Source organism: Odocoileus virginianus, chromosome 7 (genome assembly GCF_023699985.2).
Source record: "Odocoileus virginianus isolate 20LAN1187 ecotype Illinois chromosome 7, Ovbor_1.2, whole genome shotgun sequence".
Taxonomy (NCBI): Eukaryota; Metazoa; Chordata; class Mammalia; order Artiodactyla; family Cervidae; genus Odocoileus; species Odocoileus virginianus.
In genome coordinates, this window is record NC_069680.1 from 15,755,461 (window position 1) to 15,778,693 (window position 23,233).

A 23,233-nucleotide genomic window follows, 5' to 3' on the forward strand; every position below is an offset into this window, starting at 1 on the left:
GATGATGATGGTGGTGGTGCTGGTTGATTCTTTGGGGGAGGTGGGAAGCAAAGAAGAAACAAGGGCAGAAGAAAAGCTGCTGAAATGATTTAAAGATAGAGAAAGTAGGAGAGTCCTATGTATTTTTGTCAAGAGCATCTTGATCAGGCATGATGGGCACACAGATGCCAGTTTGGCTACTGGTTTTTGCTTCGGGAGGGGTCTTAAATTGGGAGTCAAATGAGGTGACAGAATGTGAATGGGAAGAATTATGCGGGGGTGAGACGGGAGAAGAGGCTGTGTGACAGCCAGAGAGTTGTTTCCGGTGGATCAAAATCATGTTAAGTGGTGCTAAGAATATCACTTTTGACCTGATTGTTCTGAAATGTTGATTTCTCTCGGACTTGTTGATATATGACACTGGAAGTGCTGGGAGGGAAAGGCGACGGATCCCAGCTTCTGCTCAGTGTCCTGTTTCCTGCTCACGTAGTACTTCCATTCTCTTAAATCCAAAGGCTAAACAAATCACGGACTAATATAGACTCAGAGCTGAACTGATGCCAACAGAGTGCAGTAGTGGAGGGAGACCAGACTAATACGATTTTCGTCTGTCTGCCTGGCCCTGGCCAGGATGGATGGACCCCATGGTGTAACTGATGGTGCCGAAACTTCTTGAGTCCTTCTGCTTCTGGGTTAACCCTTCGAGGGGAGGCGTTCAAAGCTCATTGTTGAATTGTTCAAGTCTGGCTCTGGGGTCTTCTCTCCTTGGAAGTTGGTGTTGCTCGGTGGTAGCATTTCCATTCTTCCCTTGCGTGTGAAGATAGATAACTTGTGTGTGCCTATGTGGTCCACAGCCACATTGCATCTTTGTCACTGTGCCGTTTCAAATCTATAAGTGCCTGGAGAAGACTTTCCAGTAGCCCTTTGCCCCAGGTCAATTGTTAATTATTCCGCAGTGAAAAGTAGGACTCGGCAGACATGGTTATTTGGTTAGGGCCCTAATATTTTGTACTCGTTTCAAGGTAACGGTAACATATTTTAAAAATATTTGGTTCCTTCTGCAGTTGTGCTGCAGTTATGCTGATCCATGTGTGATTTTAGGGGAAAGTGCAGCTGTTTGACAGTGTCCCTCCACCCCTAGAGGTCTCCAAGGCTGCTGTTCTTGCTGGTCCTCTCCCTGGGGGGACCCTTCTTCCTTTTGATGAACAGCACAGTGAATTTTGCTCCCGGAAAAGGGTACAGGCTCAGGGCTTGGATGGAGAACAAACCCAAGCTCTAACCCTTGGTAAATGGATGAGGAACAGTGTCCTGAGGCCCACGACATCTCAGACATCTCAGTGGAGTGCTGGGAAGTCCTGCTGCCCGGGGTGTGGGAATTGTCGAGGGTGAATGGCATCATGACCCTTATCTTGGTGTGGAAAGGCTGGCTGGGGCCATGTCACTGGGAGACCAGCCGAGACCAGAGCAGCTGTTGTGTCTTTACACCCGTTGCTGAAGCGTCCCTTGTTAGCCCGGGCAGTTCATCTTTCTCCGAACCACCTGGCACGGTGTGGGCCATGTGAAGCGCGTTCTCAGGAGGAAGATGGAGTAAATTACAGAGCTCATTGTTTGAAGGACTGAAACCATTACTATTCCTCCATGAACAGGTAGTATTGTTCTTCCCCTGCTTCTGTTTGCTGAGGCCTGATGCCCATGTGGGCAAACAGAGACACATTCTATAAGAGACCCAGCACTGCTATGCCTTTGAGTATTCATTCTCCCCCGATCTCTGCTAGACCAGGACAAGGGGAAGCCAAGAGGCATCTAGCTGTGATTGTAGTTTGATCATCAAAGGATAAATAGCAAACCAAAACAAAAGAAGCAAAGGGAAAGAAAGAGGAAACCTCAGACACGATAAACTTGTCCCCCAGGCACATGGCAGCCAAGTAGCCATGTCCTTGCGCAGGGGCCATGCTAATCTTCTCTATATTGTTCCAATTTTAGTATATGTGCTGCCGAAGGGAGCACCCAAGTAGCCATGTCGAGGTGGGACAAGAGGGTGGCCCTCCTTTGGTGCAGAGTGGAGCGGATGTCTTCCCAGTCCCCCATTCTCTACTTAAAGCTTGGATGCGATGTGCTTGTCAAGGCAGAATTTTCTTCCCTGGAAATTTAAGACTGTTTAGCCTTAATACATGCTATATTTCAATCTGAGCTGAGCTGGTTGCTCTCCTAAGCTATACCCTAAAATAACCTCGAGTAGTATGACACCATGTATCACATGAGATTCCCACTCCTTTCCCTTCCCGTCCCTCCTGTGATCTCAGGACTTGGCCAAGTGCAGCGTTTATATGAATGGCTTCTGAGTGATTCCGTGCAATCGACATGAATTTGAGCAAACTCCAGGAGATAGTGGAGGACAGAAGAGCCCGGCATGCCGCAGTCCGTGGGGTCCCAAAGAGTCAGACATGACTTAGTGACCGAACAACTACTACTGAGTAATTCTGTAAAAGCGTCATGTTCTTCTAAGAGATTTGGACACAATATCAGTTGACATGTTGGAAACTTCCCCAACCTTGAGAATCTCCTAGCTCCTATCAGTTTTGAAAAGACAAGAGCAGCACAGAAGCTGTATTCATCCTAAATGGTTAACACAAATATAATTGAAATACAAATTCAAAGGCCTTCAAAAAGAGAAAAGACATAGATATTTAATTCTATGGACTTGTAGAGAGTTTTATTGAAGTATAATATAAGTACAGCCCAGGGCACAGGTTTTTAGTGGAGAGGTGGATGAACTTCTTACTTTTACTTCTGTGATCATCCATGAAACCATCCCCCAACTCAACAGGTAGAATGGGGTGAAATGCTTTTTCCATAAAGGGCCAGACAGTAAATATTTTAGGCTTTGTAGGCCAAACAATCTCTGTGGCAGCGTCTCAACTCAACTATTGTGTGTGAAAGCAGCCAAAAACAATACCTAAAGGATATGGTGTAGATGTAGCCGGGCCTCAATAAAACTTTATTTATGAGAACAGTGGCTGGACTTGACCCATAGGCTGTAGTTTGCTGGGCCCTGCAAAAGAGTATTAGTAACTCCCCTGCAGTCTTGCTTATTCAGTCCTCCCTGCCCCCCCCCCCCCCCCGACTGCTGACAAAACTTCTTGCTATGGATTAGTTTCATCTATCACCATGGATTAGTTTTGCCTGCTTTTTAGCGTCTTAGAAGTGAGATTGTGTAGAATACAGTCTTATGTCAGGCTCCACTCAGCGTTATATGTGTGTTTCATCCCTGTTATTTCCTGTAGAATAGTTTGCTTTTTTTTAAAAATTTTTATTGTCACTTACTATTCCATGATGCACGTGTCTTTTCTGTGCTTTAGGATATTTGGGTTCCTAATGGATATTTATTCCTGTGTCCTGCTGTTATGAATATAAGGCCCTAGTTACTTTCTCACCTGCATCTTTCGGAGGACTGTATGTGTTGGGTTCTGTTGTTCAGACTCAGGAGTAGACTGGGAGAGTAATATGTGCTTCGCTTGCATTGCCCTTTTAAGAGAGACTTGAACTCTGGATTTCAAGTGATGCTGTTTGAAATGCACCAGCATAGTGGTGGTTGGATGTGCCTGATACATAGGAAGGGGAGCAGTAAAAAGATCTAAGTGGGGTCAGAGGCCAGTTTGCCCAAGCTCCAGGGGCCCCAGCTCCGGGGAACTCCTCCCTCTGTCTCTCTTAACCCGGAAGAGATGGTGCAGGCTGAACGCAGAGGTGGACCCAGGGGTCCGCCTTTGCAGTGCCTCCCAGGCGTACCCTGCAGTTGACATGGATGACCGTTTAGGCACTATCTCCTCTGCCTCCCCAAAAAGAGCTCTTCCCACACTCCTTCCAACCCTGCGAGCAGTGCTGGGATCAAGGTCAGGACCCACAGAAGACATTTCCCTTGTTTTTCAAAAGGGCGAATTCAGAACCAATTAAGCCTTTGTTTTAAGAGTATTTTGGCCAAAGGTTGATGTTTTAACACCAAGTCAGATGTGATTTAGGAAAAAAAAACTCCACACGCAGCAAAAACAAACTGTGTAGACCTTTCTTGGTTGTTTTTCTTTTCGGATGTGAAGTGGTTTGTGTGTGTGTGTGTCTGTGTGCGTGCGCAAAGACAACTAGGAGAGGATCCAGAAGAAATGGACCGTTTTATTTGTTTATACAGCTGAGTGGTGGAAATTCTGCAGTGGGTGTTGCTTTCCCTTTCATCCTCAGGCTTGCAGGCTTCCATCCGAGTTCCACCAGCCCATTCCCTTCTGCTTGGTCATAGAACCCATCTGCCATGATTCAGTATGGCCGGAGGACTCTCCTTTGGAGCCTGGGTGCTTTGTGGAGCCAGCAAGAAAAGGATACAACTTGGAGAGTGTTCTTGTTACCTTTTGGTCCTTTAGTCTTGAATGTGAACTTGACACTGAGTCTTGTCTGAGTCGTAACATTGTTAAGATTCCTGAGGTGCTGTGGCTGAGAGTCCATCTCTTTTCTCCACTGGATCCTTGGTGTTTGTGATAGGAATGGCCAGTGAATTGTACCAGTGGGTTTGGGCGGGATGTTTGAGAGGGCTTGGCCTTTCCCCAGTTCATGTTTCAAGCGGTCATCTCTTGTGTTCGAGGCCCTCTCTTGCTCCACAGTTTCCTGGCCTTTCAGGTTTCTTGAGGATTTGCTATCTTCACTGAGGAGCAAATCTAGCCTAAGAGGAAGAACTCCCAGAAGCAGCTTCAGTTCTTGGTCCAGGTCTTTAGTGCCATCACCAGACTGGCTGTGAGACTTCATATCCACTCTCCACAAGGAATGTAGTTTGTGTGTGTTTATGTATGTGAAAGAGAGAGAGAGACAGACTTAGATGCCATTTCACTAGAGTAATTTGACAAAGCCTCTGGATACCAGTTTAACTCATTCAAAAGATTCATTCATTTGCTGTAGTGGTGCATTTTAGCCTAATTGTCTAATTGAAGTCCACACCTCAAAAGGCTTGTTCATTCATTCAGAAATATTTATTGTGAATTATGTGTGTGCCAGGCCCCCGGGGAGTTCATCAGGGAGATTCAGTTCTAGTGATGATTTGGATACTGACTTAAAAGCATCCCACTTGGTCCAAAGATTTGCATTTTTAATCAGGGTTCTGAGTTTCGCCTTCCAAAGGTTTGGAATTGCTGCCCCAGAGGCAATTGATCAGTCAATTGATCACTTATTTGCTGCTCAGTCATTTTCACTTGCCAAGTAAAAATTGATGATTGGCCAAGTACTTAATGGGTAACTTTTTCTTGTTTTGAGTGAGAAACTAGTCTGCCCTTGGGTTCTGATGAACTTTTGAGGCCTCCCCCCTGCCCCCGATTATTCGAGGAGAACCAGATACTTTTGCTTGGCTCACGAAGAGGCATTTCTTTGTTTATGATAGAGTAGCTTGGGCAGTGATGTGCTTGGTCTTAGGGATGAGAGGCAGTAGCAACAGCTGATAGTAATATCAGCTTCTGCTTATTGAATTTTCCCGACGTGTTGGGTCTGGTGTTAAGTGCTGGATGCGAATTATTTATTGATTCTTCATAATGACACAGAAGGAAACCCAAATGGTGTAGCTATTCTTTACCACCATCATCCCCATTTTGTGAATCAGGAAATGTAGACTCAGACATCAGAGATGTTTTGCCCATAGATAGTCAGGAAATTAGGATTCAAACCTGGTCAGTCAGCCTTGGAGAGAGCCTGTACCACACAGCCTTGTGCTGACTTCTCTCTGCTCAGAATATAATGCTCAGTAGGCTCTGGGGTTCCTAAAGCGGTGGTGCCTAACCGGCTCTCTGGGCTGCATACAGAGGAACCATCTGGGAGCTGCTCAGAAATGCAGAATCCTGGGTTTCAACACCTTTGAGGTCCTCAGTCATCACGAATGGTTTCTGTTTCACAGATTGGAGCAGGTATCACCTGGGAAGTGCCAGGTGGGTTTGTTGAGACCCAGATTGTGGTCCCGCCAAAGTTTCAGGTTCTGTAGGTATGGGTAGGTCCTGATATTTGCAGCTTTAGCAGATTTTCGGGTAAGATTGATGTCCCTTCTCTGACGACAGCACTTTGAGACCCAACTGAGCAAGGGCAGTGTTTTCCAACTCTGGTTACTCATCCCAGTCCCCAGGGGAGCCTTAAAGACAGTGCCCCCGCCAAGGAGGATGCCGGAATCTGTATTCTGGCTCACTCTTTGGGTGATTCTGATGCATGTTGTTACATGAGAACAACTGCTGTAAAATCTCGTTTGTTTGTTGGCTTATTTTAGCTTGACTCTTTCCCTCAGAGAGAAGAGACTGCTTGGGTTCAGAGTTCTAGAAGGAGGTCTCTTCAGCGGGGGAGTCTGCTCTTTTGAGAGCGTTTCTTTACCAGGTAATCTCGGTGCTGGTCACTGTTCTTTGAGTTAATCAGTGCCGGTGAGAGAAGGAGGGACTCTGCTGTTCCTTTGTGAGGGCCTATGGGAGCCTGAAGCTGAGGGGCCTGGCGGTCTTAAGTGCTGCTCAGACTTCCCTTGCTGTGAAAAGGCAGATGTGGAATCAGTCGTTCCGGGGTGGGGCTTGGGATTCTGCATTCCTGACACACTCCCAAGAGGTGCTCACAGTCCTGGGTCCTAGAGCACTCTTGGGAGGGGAGCAAAGGTGGAGTCTACTTTGAAAGACAAGGAAGCTGAGGCACAAAGAGGCGAATTGGTTTGTCCGAGGTCCCACCGCTTGGTGGAAACAGGGCGGAGAACAGGAATCCAGGGGTCCAACTCGGCTTAACGTCCATCTTTCAAGGAGATGTTATCCTCTTCTCTGAGCCAAGAGCAGTTGCATTACATTGGCCAGATAAAACAGTCCAGCTTTTACTTTCTGGTTTTTAACTTCTATCTGTTCTAATTGCATCACTGTATTTGTATGAGTTGAGATATTTGTATCTGTTCATTCTCCACCATATTAAGGCACTTGGGGCCCAGTCTGCATGGCCTCTAAGAGGGCTGATGAGGATACAGGTCTGTTTGTCTTTGACTAGAGCAGCCAGAAAGGATGGAAACAACTTCCATCAGCCATAGATGTCCCCCTTTTGGACCACAGCCAGTAGGTGTAAAGGTCTGGTCTGTGGCAGTCAGCTGGTTGCATTGTCTTAGTAACTTCATTTTATTAAAAATTTTTTGCAGCCCTCTATTTATTTATAGTTTTATATTAGAGCATAGTTGATTAACAGTGTTGTGTTAGTTTCAGTGTACAGCAAAGTGCATGTATCTGTGCTTTTTCAAATTTTTTTTCCATTCAGGTTATTGCAGAATATTGAGTGGCGTTCATTGTGCTATACAGTAGGACCCTGTTGGTTATCTCTTTTGAATATAGCAGTGTGTACATGTCAATCCCAAACTCCCAAGCAGTTTGTGGGATCTTAGTTCCCTGAACAGGGATTGAACCCGGGGCTCCAGTAGTGAAAGCCCTGAGTCCTAACCTTTGGACCGCCAGGGAATTCCTAGTAACTTCCTTTTGTAAGTTGCACTTTATAATAGTATTTGCTTTTCATAAAGTCCCTGAAAATCGTGGGGCCGTTTAGCTAAGCACAGACATTTCTAAGTGGGTCATGGTTGACATTTGCAGGCTTATCAAGCTTAGCACTTAATTTGTTTCTGGAGTTGGGTTTGGTTGCGTGGTATCATGTCCTGGTCAAACTGATAAGTGGCTGCAATTTTTTTTTTTTTTTGTATCATTTCCCTTGGAATCTCAGGATACTCTTCTATTAAACAGAAATGGAAGGCCATTCTTCCTGAGGGTTCTGCCAAAACCTTTGGGGGGCTGGCAGGTTAATATTTTAATGAGTAAGACATTGAGACTTTAAAAATATGTAAAGCCTAAAAGTAGGCAAAGGTACTATATATCTCTTTGTCTTTGGCATGTTAGAAAATGAAACATGAGAACTGAATATTTGTGGACTCTCTGAAGCATCTTCACAAAACTTCAGTGTTTTGAGGTGCCAGCCGGAAAGGCACTTGGTTGCACCAACTTCTACACTGACTGAGGCCCAGGCCGGATATTGGCATGTCTTTGTGGGCTGGGTGAGATACGACGCCTTAGTGCCGGCATCTCCACCACAGCGCTCTATTGACATTTTGGACTGGATGATTCTTTGTTGCACAGGAGGCTGTCCTGTGCGTGGTAGGATGTTTGCTTAGCACTGGCCCTGGCCTCTACTCTCTCCATGCTGCTAGCACCCAACGCCACGGCCAAAAATGTCTGTAGATCTTGCCAAATGTCCCCCCGGGGCCCAGATTGCACCTGGTTGAGAACCACAGGGCTCAGTTTATCAGCGTAGAGTGAGCACCCTGCCATTAAGGCTATGGGAGCATTAGCTTTGCATGTTAAAGGGACAGATACAAGCGTGTTCAGCTCATGCTTCTGGAGTCAGATAACCTGGGTTCAGATCCAGTTTCTGCCAGACTTCCATTGCCTAATCTGCAAAATGGGGATGATGCTGTTAATAATAGTGCCTGTTTCCACAAGGTGGTGGGGAGATGAAGTACCTTCAGGTCTGTGATGAGGTGGGCCAGGGCAGTGGCACCCTGATTGTTACATACAAGCATACAAGCAGCTGTTTTTAGCTGAGAACTATGTGAAGTACTCATTTATAGATTTCGAATCTGCCTTATTCTGACATGCATTGTATGTTTTTTATTTCCTGTCAAGAACATCACACATGATAAATTTGATAACGTGGACTATCTTTGCTGGGTAACAAAGATTTATGACTCCTATTGGTTGCTGTTTACATTTCTCTTATGTCACATGAAAATCCTGCCTTGTCCTTGCAACATTTGACTAGAATATGAGCTTTTCTGAGGTTGTGTCTTATTCCTTGTTGTCTCCTTAGAGCTCCATGAAGGAATGCCTGGGCCATAGTAGGTATACAGCAGGGGAGTGAATGTGTTTACATACTGTATGCTGTGGGCAGAAAGGGAACAGAGTATATAAGTTTGCATTTTTTTCAAAATAGCCTCTTTCAAACATGAGAGGCCAATATGTATAATTTTTAGTATTCAGCCAAATAATTTGAGATAGGCCTTCAATCCCTATTGTAAACTTGATTTTCTTTCCCAGGTATCTCATGCTTTGATCTCAGTTCTCCTTCAGCACATGAATTTGCACCCTGTCTTAATAACATTGCTCATTGTGGCAATGTTACATTGTGGCATTGCTCAAACAATGTATAAGCATGTTTGGACTGGTTTATATGTATGTGATGGTCTGCTAATTTTCAAGATGTTTGGAGTCTAGTTAACTTATTATTACTATTTTTAATGACAAGTAGTGTTATCCACTGGATTATAACATTTTCTCAGACTTTGACAGTTGTCATGAATTCTTGCAGGGGACTTACAAAAAAAAAAAGAAATCATTAAACAAACATTTTCCTTCTTGTAGATACATGAGCTCACATGAAAAAATTTGTTCCTTTCTATTCCCAAACCTTGTGCCTCCCTGAATTTTGAGGTTCAGATGTGACACTAGAATAATAAAGAACTTTGGTTGACAGTCAGAAATTATTCAAGGCTTGAAAATGAATGTGTGTGTGGTAGTAGCCCATTCTTGGGGGGTGTGGAGGGCGGGAAGGAGACTAGGGCTTTGGTTAGGCTACCCTGTAGGGAAGATAGTCTTGTGTCAATAGTTTTTAAGTTGATTCAGTAAGCATTGCTGATGATTGAAATTGAAGAATTGTGAAGACAATTCATCTTGAGGAACAGAGAGCAGAGGGCTGCTGGGAGCAGACATTGACATACGGGCCGTCATCAAACTAATTGTTGTTTGAATTACCTGTTATGATCCGATGACAAATCTGCCTTGCTCCTGCCACTGGAGCAGAAAATGTAGCTTGAATTGGCGTGATGTTAGCAAGTGTAAACTGTACTTCAACAAGATGGATAAACCCAATTATGGGGCAGACCTGTAGAGAGAAAATCCATTTAAATCTCGTAATGTTAAGCAGAGCTGTGTTTAATTCATTTGGACCAATTTGGGAATGATGTATGAGTGTTGGTGAACATTAGTCAACGGGGGGACCGCTTGGAGGGAAGGGATGTGCGGATGCTGCTGGCCACTTGGGGAGGCAGCTGGGGTGTCGTCTCAGAAGCCTGCACTAATGGCGGGGAAAGGCAGAAATGACAAAACGATGTACTAACTGCCGTCCGCAGAGCAGCGCTGTGTAAATGAACCAATAAGGAAAACATGTGAAGCAGAAATGAGAGGAGATGTTTTTCCTAAATGCTGCTGACAGTCCAAAATATAAAGGAAATTTGAGGTTCCTCTTCTGTGTTTCCAGCTCCCCAATATCCTTGTGGGTTTTTCCAAACCTTGTAGTAGGGAGCCTAGAAAATGCTCTTTATAGTTCCTGGATGATGATTTAAGAGAGAAAAAGAGAGCGAGAGAGAAAGAGAGGAAAAAGGACAGCTAAGTTTAAATTGATAAGTTTAATTTGATTCTCTTCTGGAAAGCAGTTAAGAGGGCATGATTATTCTGAAATGCATATAGGGTGCATATCTGGAAGAGAGTTGGGAAGGGCTTGTCTGTTTAAACTTTTCTATTATTTTTAAATAGCTATTGAGTGGTAACCCAGCTTCCTGTGTCGTGGGCGCTCAGTATGTACTGGTGAGGTATTCACTGAACATTGGACTTTAGAAAAGTAGATTTTAGAGCCAAAGACTGGTATTCCCACAACTCAGACTCATTGGGATCTATAAGGACTTTGTATTCTGGATTTACCCAGTAGTTTGCATTCTAGGAATTTTATGATTTATAACTAAAGATTTCTGATGTTACTCCTGCACCCCCCACCCCGTGTTGGTTTGGTCCAGGGTGTTCTTAGAAAACTCTAGTTAGCTTCCTTTTGTTTGGGGAGGAGTTGGTAAAGTCTCCCATTGAGTCTGTTATTTTTTGGTTGTTCTCTTTTGGTTTTGGGTTTTCTTCTTTCTTTTCTTTTGTGGAGTAGACTGGACTTGGACTCTTGGCTTGTTGAAAGGAGCATTTGAAAGACTGGAGTGCGTAAAGAGCTTGGCAGTGAATCACCAAGAAATTCATGGGTGTGCACTCCTGCCCCCAGCCCATAACTCTAACCTTGGGAGTGCTGGTGTAAGTGAAGGTTAAAGCCCTAGGAGTTGTTTTCTTTTTCCTTCTGGAATTGGGGTACAGTTCGTTGTATGTGGTTGTGATATATACATTGAGTGTCCATTCCAGGCAATCTTTTTTTTCCCAGAGGGAAATTTATTAGGATTTTGCTTCCTTTCTTCAACTCCATTTAAGAACCAATCTCAGGATGATGATAAAAAATTAAGACTTTACCAGTATGGCCCAATACTGAATCTGAATGTTCTGAACTAGTTTAGCAGTAGAATTTAGGCAGAACACTTTGAGATAATTTAAACTGTCATCTCCACCAAAACCCACCAGCACTGTGAAGCCGTCAGGTTGACCTGCCTGTGGGTAGACCTCCCAATCATTTCAGAATAAGTAATGCACCTAAATGAAATTGGGAGAAACATCAAGATGGGCTTCTGAATCTGAATGAAGTTTCTTTGCACTGAAAGAAGGAACATCCTTTGCATTCCGTGAGTTTCATGGGGGCTCTGTCTGCTTTGGCTCAAAAGTGCTTTCAAGATTTATACTCCTGAGGGTGGGGTATAGACAGCGTACACTGGGCAGGCAATGAATCAGGGGGTTTTTGGAAAATAGACTCTTAAAGAAAAGAAAGCATCTACCGAGTGGGTAGAATGGCCTGTTCGTGTTAGAAGTAAGTACCCAGTGGGTAGAATGGCCTGTTCGTGTTAGGGGTAAGTCTTTTCAGGATCCTGGAGGGTTGCTTTCTCGACTAACTTGTCCGTTTCTGAACAGAATGAAGCTGAAATCTGGCAGTCATGTGCGCAAAGGGACATTTTTGCCATTTTGATTAGATCCTAAGATATAACTATATAGTAAAAGACCTAGGAATACTTAAAATATGGCACAAAAATGAAATAGGTAATATCAACTCTTTAGCTTAAAATTATTTTCTGTAGAATTAAAAAAATTAACTTATGATATCATGTTCTCGATTAGAGATTAATTGATGTATGCAATCTATGAGACAATTCAGGAGATGTTTCAGGATTTAGAGAGTTCTTCGTTTGGTTCTTATCCTTAAAATCGAAAGCAAACCTCCCTTCTTCTCTCCTCTTGGTCTCCAGTCACTTGGTTTTTATTTTGGTATCCAGCAGCATTTATTTCTTAATCATTGCTGCAGAAGCCAAGAATTTTCCTGTTAATTAAAAAAAAAAAAAACCCTCACTGACCCAACGTAGGCAGGCACATTTTTTTTTTTTTTTGTGAAAGAGAACTTAAAGGAATGTTCTAAAATGTCCCCAAGCTCAAAAGGATGTGTTTAGCAAACCACCAATGTGGTTTGTGCACCCGATTTTGTTTTGTGTTGTCTTAAAAAACTTGTCACTTGTCACATTTTCACACTGGTGAGTGAAAGCAGATGACAAATGTCTCCCCACAGAAAACCTGACATGTGAAGCCATTTGTGTCTGAAGGATTGGCACTCAGGGTCTGATTTCTAGAGGAAAAGGCTTCAGTCACATCGTAGACCCTTTTTTCCTTGGAGGGGGTCGCCTGCCCCCCCCCCCCCCCCCCCCAAAAAAAAAAAGGGCAACCAAAGAAAAAATGCTGTGTTTCACTCCGGTGGCTTTTCAGCTGGGTTACATTTGCCAGTTTATCTTCATCAAAAAATAAATCTGAATATACTTATCATTTCTCCAGAAGCATGCTACTCCTGCTATGATTTTGTCATTTTAGGAGAGTATAGGAAAAGCACCAAAATCCTCATTGTAGGCTGAGTTGGGTGTCCTGCCTCCACAACTGTTTTTGAAAAAAATTATTTATTTATTTATTTATTATTTGGCTGCAGCAGGTCTTAGTTACAGCGTGTGGGATCTCGTTCCCTGACCAGGGATCAAACCTAGGACCCCTGCATTGGGAGTGTGGAGTCCTAACCACTGGACCACCAGGGAGGTTCCTTTTTAAAAAAAAATAATAATGAGAGTTATCTAGTGTTTTCTTCCTCTGCTCTTATTGGAGTTTTGGCCCCAATGCTACTCTCCGGGTCCCCGGTTTTGCATAGCAGTTAAAGGAGCCCGACAGTGACTTGCACGTGACAGGAACGGACGAGCTGACATGTAGAAAGTACACACACAAAACCACATGCCCCATGCAAAGCAGATATGGTTTTGATTTCGACCTCCGTGGTTCTGTTATCGTTGCTTTTTCCGTGAGAGTGGATTTTTATCTTTCGACCGACTTCTGGTTCCCTTCATGGTTTGTGGTTTCTCGTTGCCATCACGGCTTGTCAGCTTGGCTGCTTGGGAACCAGAGGTGCTGGGGCTTCTGGGTTGCGGGAGTCTGAGGACAGGGAGCTGGGGGATGGCCTTCTCCAGGAATATTGAGCTTGAAGATCTCGCCTGGAGCCCCAGCACCCTGGCAAGTGGCTCCAGGGCCGTTGTTCCCATCCTGGTCACAGGCTCCCCAGCTGGGGCTTCTCTCTCGTTCTGTGTTAGTTATGTAATGCCTCTAAGGACTATTTTGGAAACATCTAGACCTGCTTGTGATTGATCTTCCTGTTCTCTGAATTTCCCCCGATTCCCTTGCTGTCTCCTCTCGTCTCCTCTGGCAGGAAATATTTTTTTCCTCATTAACGAGTTTCCAGGTCAGAATTTCCCATCACATATGAACTTTTCTTTATCCCAGCATTTGATTTCCACCCCTTTCCGTTTCTTGATTTTGTTATTTTACATAAAGCTGAAAAGTTTTAAATTGGGCAGATGGATCAGGGCTCTGTGCCCCAATTTTTGCATCTGTGTAAAATGGGTTTCATAAGAGGGCTTGCCTACTGTGTGGGTTTCTGTGAGACGCTGTGAGGAGATTTAGTCCAGCGCTTGGTCCATGAGAAAGGTTACGTGGTGTCATTACTGTCACCAGTTGGGTGTCCTGGGAAAGCCCTCGGCCCCAGGCACACGGCGACAGTGGATCACCCTGACCACACTGTTAACGCTCTGGCCGAGGTGCCAAGTTGGTGATGTATTGTGTCACACACCTTTTTCTGCTCTTTCTTCCCCCCTTGCTGACAAAAGAATCTGGCTCTGAGTGCCTTCTGTGAGAGAGTGGGTCGAGTCAGGAGGCCGGAATACCTTTTGAAGAGCTCTAGGGTGGAAGAGTCTGTGTTGTGACATAATTTATCTCCCTGGGGAGGGCGGACAAAAAAACCGATCGGGAGACTGGACTTCGAATTATTCAGCTTCTGATGGGCATGAAATTAGTGACAGCAAGACAGGAATTTGTGGCCTTTTAGTCGTAGGGCCTGCTCTCTTCTTTGGGCAAATTTCTATTGCTTCGAACTTCATTAAAGAAAATAGATTTGAAAAAGCATCCTTTTGGGGCCTTGAAAGGCAGAGGGGCTGGCTCCTGGCTTGCAAACCCAATAACACTTACTTCTTTCTTTATGAGGGAGTTTCCTAGGGCTGCTGTGGTCAGGCTGTTGTTTGTCTGGATTTGTAATAAGCGTGTAACAGCCCCCTCCTCTTGCGCTTTGCCTCAAAGACGAGCAACCCTAGTGGGTTACTGAGGGCAAGAGGCCTAAAAAGTCCGTGATTGGAAGCCAGCTGCTCCGGGACTCTGGGTGCCAGCACCCATGGGGGAGGCGGCTAGCATCTCTGCAGTTGAGTCCCTGCCCACAACACAGGTCCCCTCGCTGGAACTTTCCTGGGAGGTTCTCCTGGGCACAGAATCTGCTAGTGGACGAGGAGCTCAGGTCTGTTCACACTTCCACTTGGGCAAAAGTGATACAATCAGGAGCTTGTCCAGAATGATTTATTCTCAGTGGAGGTTAAGAAATGACATTGGTTCTCCCAATTGACTTGACAGCAGCCATTGTTTCTAACACCTCCTGGTTCTGGAAGGTCCAGTTCAAACCTCCCTGGTGTTTGCAGGAGGTCAGATTGACACACAGGGCTGGGAGACTGGTCTGTTCTCATGGCTCTCTCTCTCGAGCTTTTTCAGAGGCCAAAAGGAAAAGAGACAGTGAAATATGAGAAATCAGAAAACAGTCCGTGAACCTTTTTTGGCTTTGGGAGGTGTAAAACAATGGATGAGTGTGTTTACACTCTCTGGCCCTCCCCCCTCCATTGAAAAAAAAAAAAAGACTTGTATTGAGTAGATTTGTTCATTAGAAAGGTATGGAATTTTTGTTGGCGTTGGCTAGGGCTTTGTAGCTGGTCAGTGGCCTTGGGCTTCAGAGGTGCTTGCATTTTCTCCTGCCTCCCTCCTCTGTCGTTGGGTAGCACCCTGGCTGATGCTGTAGCGTTTATCCAGAGCAATGCTGGACCTTTTTAATTGGTCAGTGCCCCTAAGTGATGATTTATTCCATACCTCTCAGAAATGTCTTAATTTACTTCATCTAATAGTTTTGCCTCCTTTCTGTGCCCCCCTCCCCCCAAATTAACACCAGTCGCAAGACTCTTTCCCCAGGCAGCACTTGGTGAGGCAAGGCATTTTCCTCTAGGGAGGACTTTGTCTTTGGGAATGGCGGTAGGGAAGAATTAATTAAGGCAGAGGATGCAGCTTCATAATTAGAGTGAGGGGTTCAGGAGCTCAGAGCACAGCTAGGTTTAGAGACACTGCCTTACCTGGCTGTGCAGAGCTTTCTTCTCTGGGTCTCAGTTTGCTTATCTGTGGAATGCCTCCACAGGATGTGCATGGTGGTGGGGAGCTGTGAAAGTGCCTTTTTAACAGGAGTTCAATAATTTTTGCTGTAAAAAGAAGGCATTCTAGGATGATGGATGAGGGCCCTGGCACTCAAGTTAGACACAGCTGGGATCTCAAGTCACACCCATTTAGTGCATGTAGGGTCTTGGCCAGTTCTGGGAGCTCCCTAACCACAGCACGTTTATCTATAAAACAGGAACAAAAGGGATCTCAGAAGATTAAGTAGAAAAACATGCATACAGTGGCCAGTGCTGAGTATGGATCTCCAGTGGTTACTTTTATTTAAAGGGGATGATGTCTGTCTACCACCAGGTTCTAACTCTAGCTGAGGTACCAGTTCGTTTTGCTGTGAGTGGACAGACATCTTGGTTGATTTTCATGCCATATTTTTTTGGTTACATTGTTTCTGCTTCTCAAAAATATCAAGAGATGAACTGTATTCTCCTTGTCAAATAGGTATTAAAAAGGGGACTTGGGAATCAGCTTCAGGATCCTTCTATAGCAGGAGGCAAATTCATTTTGCTGGTCAGGTTCTAACTCGGGTTTTAGTTGTTCCCCTCCCCCCAACCACATACATAAACACATACATTGATTTCTTTCTTTTTTTTCTTGTATTACTACAAGGATCAGTTTCTTCTGGCTTAATTCCAGAAACAACATGCCTGTCTTTTTTCATCGTTGAAGAAAAACAGTGCGAAGGCACTATAATTCCTTAAATTGGATTTCAGTTCTTGATCCCCTTATGTTCGGTAAACAGTGTTCTATGAAACATCATTGTTTAGGAGCAAGAGGCTGGCAGCCTTGCTTTTTTTTTTTTTTTTTTTTTAGAAGTAAAGGGGCTGTATTGGAGTCTTCTGGGGTGATGCTGTGGTTGGGGGTCCCATCGAAGTGAATTCCGTCTTCACTTGGGAGGCAGGCATGAACCCCTTTCCAAAAAAAAAATGCTGGTGAAAGTTGGGAGGGCTGCCTGTCGGTGAGTAGGACGTAGCTTGGGAAGAAGCCTGCAGTTGTGTGTGTGTGTGTATGTATGTATGTGCTTGTTAACTCTATTAATGCCATGGGCAGCCGCCACTTGAAAGCCTTGAAATTCCTATATTCAAATCAAAGGCACCCAGAAGCCAAGATAAAGGGGACAGTATGATCTTTAAAGATGAGGGGATTAAAAAAGTAGTGGGGAGTCTTTTCTGGGTAATTCTGCACCCCCTCCCTTTGTTAAAGAAATATTAAGAGTGTCAGTGGCTTCCTCTGTCTTGGTGCTGAGGCTCCTCCGGTCAAGCTGTTGCTGTTTCCAAAGCCGGAGATGGAGGACTAGGAGAAAGCCAAAGGGAAATGTCCTGGGCTGGTTCTGAACTGCTGGAGGAGTGAGTCAGCCCAGTGTTTCTCAGGATATTTCTTCCTCTCTCGCCTTTCTTCCTTTCTCTGAGCCAGTTTTGCTGTGAGAATGCAGGCTTGGCACCCACTTACCCAAGAACTGATTAGTTCCTGAAAGAAGCAGTGAGTTGATTGCTTACAGAGATGATGTAAGCTTTGCTCTGGGGTACATCAGCTTGGATTTCTCATGCTTTATCTTATAAAGCCTAAATTAACAGCTGGTTTGGTTTGAGTTCTCCGGGATCTGACTAAAGGATTAGAGTCCATTCTCAAGTGAGTCAATCTAGTTTAATTTATTTCAGGTCTATCAAAAAAGATCAATCAAAGCTCTTTTGAAAGTAAAGCTATAATCGGCCTGCACACTTAGAAGTCACTGTTGTTGCACTTATGTTTCTCTCTGGTGGAGAAGTACTCAGGCTGTGGTTCAGAGGATGTGTTGGGGCCTTTTCCACGTCCTTCCCTTTTCCACGGGGCTTCCACTCCCCCACCATGAAGATTTTGAGAAGGTGTCAAGTTCGAGAACTCCACTCAGGTGGGTGCTGCCCTGACCTCCTGCTCCCTTTTCTTCGGTGATGCTCGATTCCTGGTTTGGAATAATTGAATTCCTTTGTTGTTGTTCAGTCCTTAGTCATGTCCGATTCTTTGTGACCCCATGGACTGCAGCATGACAGGCTTCCCTGTCCATCACCAACTTCCAGAGCTTGCTCAAACTCATGTCCATTGAGTCAGTGATGTCATCTCACCATCTCATCCTCTGTAGTTCCCTTCTCCTCCTGTCTTCAATCTTTCCCTGCATCAGCGTCTTTTCCAATGCATCAGGTGGCCAAAGTTATGGAGTTTGGGCTTCAGCATCAGTCCTTCCAATGAATGTTCAGGGTTGATTTCCTTTAGGATTGACAGATTTGATCTCCCTGCAGTCCAAGGGACTCTCATCCTGAACAAATCCAGTCCATTTGATGTTGCTGGTGTTGCTTCTGGGCTTTCTCTTGCAGAGATGGGTGGTTGAAGGTATGCTTTGAATTCTTTTTTTCCAAGATGTCTGCAGTGGGTATGCAAGACCGAGGTGAAGCGCTCTCAGGTGTGGTTGATCTAGGGTTTTGTGAGCCTCGGGAGCTATAACCCGAGTTGCCCATTTCTTTTGTGTTTCCATTTTGAAAACACTTACTGGCATTTGCTTGTGACTAACAACTCTTCTACATGATACATCATGAGGATGATCAAGAATAACGAAGTGGTCAAGCACTTGACTCTACAGTCAGACAGCCCCACTCTGAATTCTGGCTTTGCTGTTTTGAGGCTTTGTGTGATCTTGAGCTGGTACTTTCCTAAATCTCAGTTTCCCTGCCTGTAAAATAGGCATAGTAAAAGATGTTCTTCCAAGGATTATTGTGATAACAGAATGAAATAACATTGTGGCTTTTGCCTTTATTTTGGTAAAGAAACACTTCAGGGGAAATATCATGAAGCTGAAGCTCCCCCCATGCCTGCAGCCCTGAATGAATTTAGCAGAACAGACTCTTTATTTGGGGTCTGCAGTGTGTCCATTACTCTAGGGATGCCTGGATGCAATGACATAGCCCCTGCTCTGTAGGGCTGCACAGTCTTGCGGGAGAAGAAAGTGTTCAGCGGAGTAGGGTGTCTGGAATTGTGACTCCCTGCCTTCGGTGCCACTCACTTTGGTCCAAGGGTTTCTTTTTGTCTGTCTTCCATTTGACTGAATGAAAACAGTGTGGGTCTCTTTCTGTCTGCCTTCTGCTCATGGTTCCTGTAAGTCACTCACCCTTCTATTTTTCTTAACTTCCCCCTGACCCCCCAGGTTTGAACATTTGCCTTATCACTGGTACATATGTGAGTCCTGCCTTAGTTTTTCTATCTATGAAATGAGACGGCTGTGTGATAAGGGTAGGATAAATACCTCACATGTTTGAGGTATTCTTGTGGTTCTCTCGTGTATGGGAGCTGAGGCTTTGTTTACTGGGCAGTCATCACTGCAGAAGAACTTTAAGTAGCAAAAAGAGAAAAGAATAGATGTTGTTTGTTGAACTTTTGCTATGTGTCAGTTTCTAGAACATGCCATATAATTTTAAACTGAATGCTCAGGGCAACTTTGTGCATCATACCCATTTTACAGTTGAGAAAACTGAAGAAAGTTAGGGGACTTTCCCCCAAATACATGGCTAGTAAGTGACCACACTGTGATTTGCATCTGGGCCTGGTTGGATGCCATGTAGTTGCTGCTTTGACATGGAAATGGAAGGCTGCTGCTGGAAATATGGCTGGGTTCTTCTTTGGAAACATGGACCTTGGGGGTGAATTGGAATCCTTTTGCAAGTGAGTAATGGGATGTGGTTGCCCATATCTGCTTCTAAAAGAAAAACCTCTTTTCCCCTCTAAGGTCCAGTGTAGATCTGAGTCTGGGCTGAATTTCTCTGGCGTGCGTGGTTGAGGCCTTACTTGTGGGCCCATGGCACCTTACGAGTCTGTGCGCGCCTGACCCTGGTGATGATCAGCACCCTCAGGTGTGGGCCTCCTGTGAAACCCCTCTTTCCTGTCTCTGCCTCTGGGGTTAACCATTAAGAAAAAATAGCCAGAGCACTTTGGAAAGTCACATGCTGGGTTTCTCCTATGTCCTAGAATCTGTCTTAATTCATTTTCTCCTTTGCTTTTGCTTTCAGAGGAAAGGAAAAAAAAATTGATAGTCAATGCTAATAATCGTGGCATGTAATGTAATTGGAAGTGTTTCATTGACATGCTCATGAGAGTTTCCGGCTCATCTTCGGCTTGGATGTAGCACTAGACTTGCCTTGAGTGTCTTGTACAAGCCTTTGAAGCAGGTAGACCATATTATAAATAGGCGCGTTGCTATGGTGAGGATGGCAGTCCTTGCTTGCTGTGGGTAACCTTTTCTACCTTCTCGGACACTGTTTTAAAACAGCAGCATGATAGCATTTCATCTAATTTGGACCGAGGTGGGGGTAGATGAATCAGTGAGATTGAGGTCTAAACATTTTTTTTTTTTTTTTAAATGATGTTTTGGGGGTTTCAGCTCACCTAGCGCTATGGAATATTTTGTAGATCGGGCTTTCTCATGATTTATTTAGAAATATGTTTTCTAATGGATGGGGTGAAGGGATGGTGGTAGGTAGGGGGCTGGGCTTTATTCTCTTTCCCCCTCCTTCCTTCCCCAGGCATTTCTGCGAATTTGTTGGCTTTGATGCCCAGCAGCTCGTACAGTGAAATGAAAGTTCAGGTTGGCATGATGTAGGAATGATTATTCTGAGTAGTGTGTTTCCATTACTGTTAATAATATAAAGACAATTGCCTGCCTCTCAGGACTCCTGCACGTGGCCCACAAATAGTTATTTCTTCACAGAGTCAGACACACAGCATTGGGGGCTGGAGTGTTTGATTAGTGACTGTCCTGCAGATCCCCAGGGCAACTCAAATTAGGCAAATTTATTTTTTATTTTTCCCTATTGCTTGAAGGACAACTTTTAATTATAGCCATTAAATATCAGAGCAGTTTCAGGTTGGTAAAATTTATTTCCCTTCCCCCAGCCATACTTCCTAATTCCTTAAATTTGGGAGCAGGTGCACAATCTCACGATCTGAAAGGATGTTAAAAATTAACATGACAGGTGCTTCTAGTTCTTCACATTTTCAAATGTGTTTCTCACCTTTAAAATGGGAGTAGTGCTTACTCATCTAGTGGGAAGTTTAAAGCACCAGAAGGGGCAACGTGTGGTTGAAGCCCTCTGGGGAGAAGTGATGTGAGGCAGGCGTTTAAATGTGAGGTCGTTCTGTGTCTTTTGGTCACAGTCTGAATCCTACTTTTATAGCTCAGAGCTGCTTCTTGCCTTCTTGGAAGCCCCATCAAGGTGCTCATTCCTGTGGTCTTCTTCAGGTCCTGGATCTCTCCTGGCCAGGCAGAGGGTCCCAGAGCTGTGGCTTCTTTCAGTACCTTTGGGGCCTCAGTTCCCTCTTTGGGAAGTGGGTGTGGCAGAGATCTTATTAGTGGAGTACCCCTCCTGAATTCAGGCTCCTGAGGGGTTCAGGAAGCAGGGACCCCCTCCTCCAGAGAGGAAAAGCCACGGGGAGTGTCTCCTGTTGCCCAGAGGGCTCAGGGTGTGACCCCTCGGCCGGGATGGTCCTTCTTTGCCAGCCTGGTCTGCCTGGCACCTTGAGCAGAGATCTCCCTGGGGAAGGAGGCAGGGGCTTTGGGAGAACTCTGGCTTGCTGTGATCACCAGCCCCAGGCTAGTGAGCCTGTGGCTTCTGCCTCTGGTTCCCCAGGAGACCTCATCTGGGTCAGGAAGGAGGACAGAGGTGGTTGCCGGGGCCAGTGGGGAGATGAAATGCCACGGGGGCCAGCATCGTGCCGAAAGCCGGGCAGCATGTAGACCTCAGGATGGACTGGCCTATGTATGTATTTGGAAGTATTTCTAGAGGGTAACCTCACTGGCTAAAATGCGTGTCTGAACAAGAGCCCCGTTGTTCGTTCAAGCCCTGTTGCACTGGCAGGATGCGGGCAGCGAGGCCTGGGGAGGGGCGGGCCCTGATTCCCCCCAGGACGCCCCATGCCAAGCCCAGGAGAGTGCTTCCCATCCGTCCCCTCGGGTGGTGGGATTGGGCAACCTGGCGAGCAGACAATGCACGTCGGTGGCATAGATTCCATTCCACACACCACCCTCGCCTCCTTTCCCCAGCCCTGGGAGGGAGGCATGCCCTCCGGGAGACACCCAACCCCAACAAAGAGACTTTTGTGGGAACTGGAGGTGAGAATGCATGGGCGTTGGGATTCCTGGGTTTGAGTTCCAGCTCACTGCCAATCGCCTGGGCGCTGGGCTAACATTTCTGGAATCAAAAAGAAGTGCAGCCTGCCCAGCGAGGCCTCCTGAACTAGACGCTGCTGGACACTGTGCTTGCCTTGTCTTCGCCAAGGGCTTGGCGCTCCCGGGAGGAGAGGGAATCGTGGGACATGGGATGGGAGGTGGTTAGAGCATCCTGTGGAAGGCTCCAGGCTCTGCCCTTCCCCCACCCTCCAGGCCTCTCCTGAAGTAATCTGCATTGATCCTTCTGTGAGATTCTGGAATGAAGTGTTAGGTCATTATGCTTCAGGCTTTTGTGATCAGAGAACTCTTACCTTGTTGAAAATTGAGATTTCTTGTGTGTCCTCTTTCTACCCCATTTACTGATCAGAATCTCTGAAGGCAGGACCTGGGATTGTGTCTTTAGAAATAACATGCTTGTAAAGATGCTTTCTGCCGTGGACTGCCTCCTGCTCCCCGCCCTGCACTGGACCAGTAGCTCTCCTGAGATGTATATATTTACAGTCCATATGATTGTCTTACTTAAAGTGTACAATTTGATGATTTGGGGTATATTTACAGAGTGGTGTAACCATCTACATTATCTTGTCGCAGAAGGTTTTTATCTCACACCCAAAAAGGAACCGCATACCCATTAACAGTCACCCCTCATTTTCCCCTCCCCTAGCAACCCCTGTGGATTTACCCAATACTTGACATTACATATAAACAGAATCATGAAATATATAGCTTTTTGTGTCCTGCTTCTTTTGCTCAGCATCATGTTTTCATGATTCCTCCATCTTTTAGCATATATCAGGTTTTCATCCCTTTTTGGGGACCAAATAATATTCCATTGCAAGGATATACACAACATTTTCTTTATCCACTCATTGGTTTTTGTATGGATGTATGTTTTCCTTTCTCCTAGGTGTATACCTATGAGTGGAATTGCTGAATTTTATGCTATTAATAGCTCTACGTTTAACTTTTTTAGGAAGAGCCAAATTTCTCAGACTTTGGATTCTGTGATGTGCCCTGTTGTGTTGGGCAATATGTGACTTTTCTTTGCCAGAGACAAGATATAAAGACGGCCTGTTAAAAAAACAGGTTATGTTAAATCCCGCCCCATCCCCCACAACCCCGCCTGTCGCCCGCCCCAGGCATTGGTTTAATTGGATGGATACCATCAGTTACCCTCCTGTAACCCAGGGGGGGTTTGACCCCAGCTCCGTGATACAGTCACCTGGAAGCTTCTAGAAAATAAAAGCTTCATCTCCAGATCAGT

At 45.1% G+C, this 23,233-nt stretch overlaps 1 protein-coding gene and 1 pseudogene across 30 annotated transcripts in view; one reads left to right on the top strand and one right to left on the bottom strand.

Moving 5' to 3' along the window:
- TCF7L2 (transcription factor 7 like 2) overlaps positions 1-23,233 on the top strand; it is a 199,438-nt gene that overhangs the window by 13,903 nt on the left and 162,302 nt on the right. The window lies entirely within an intron of this gene.
- LOC139036177 (U6 spliceosomal RNA) lies at positions 1,914-1,986 on the bottom strand (annotated as a pseudogene).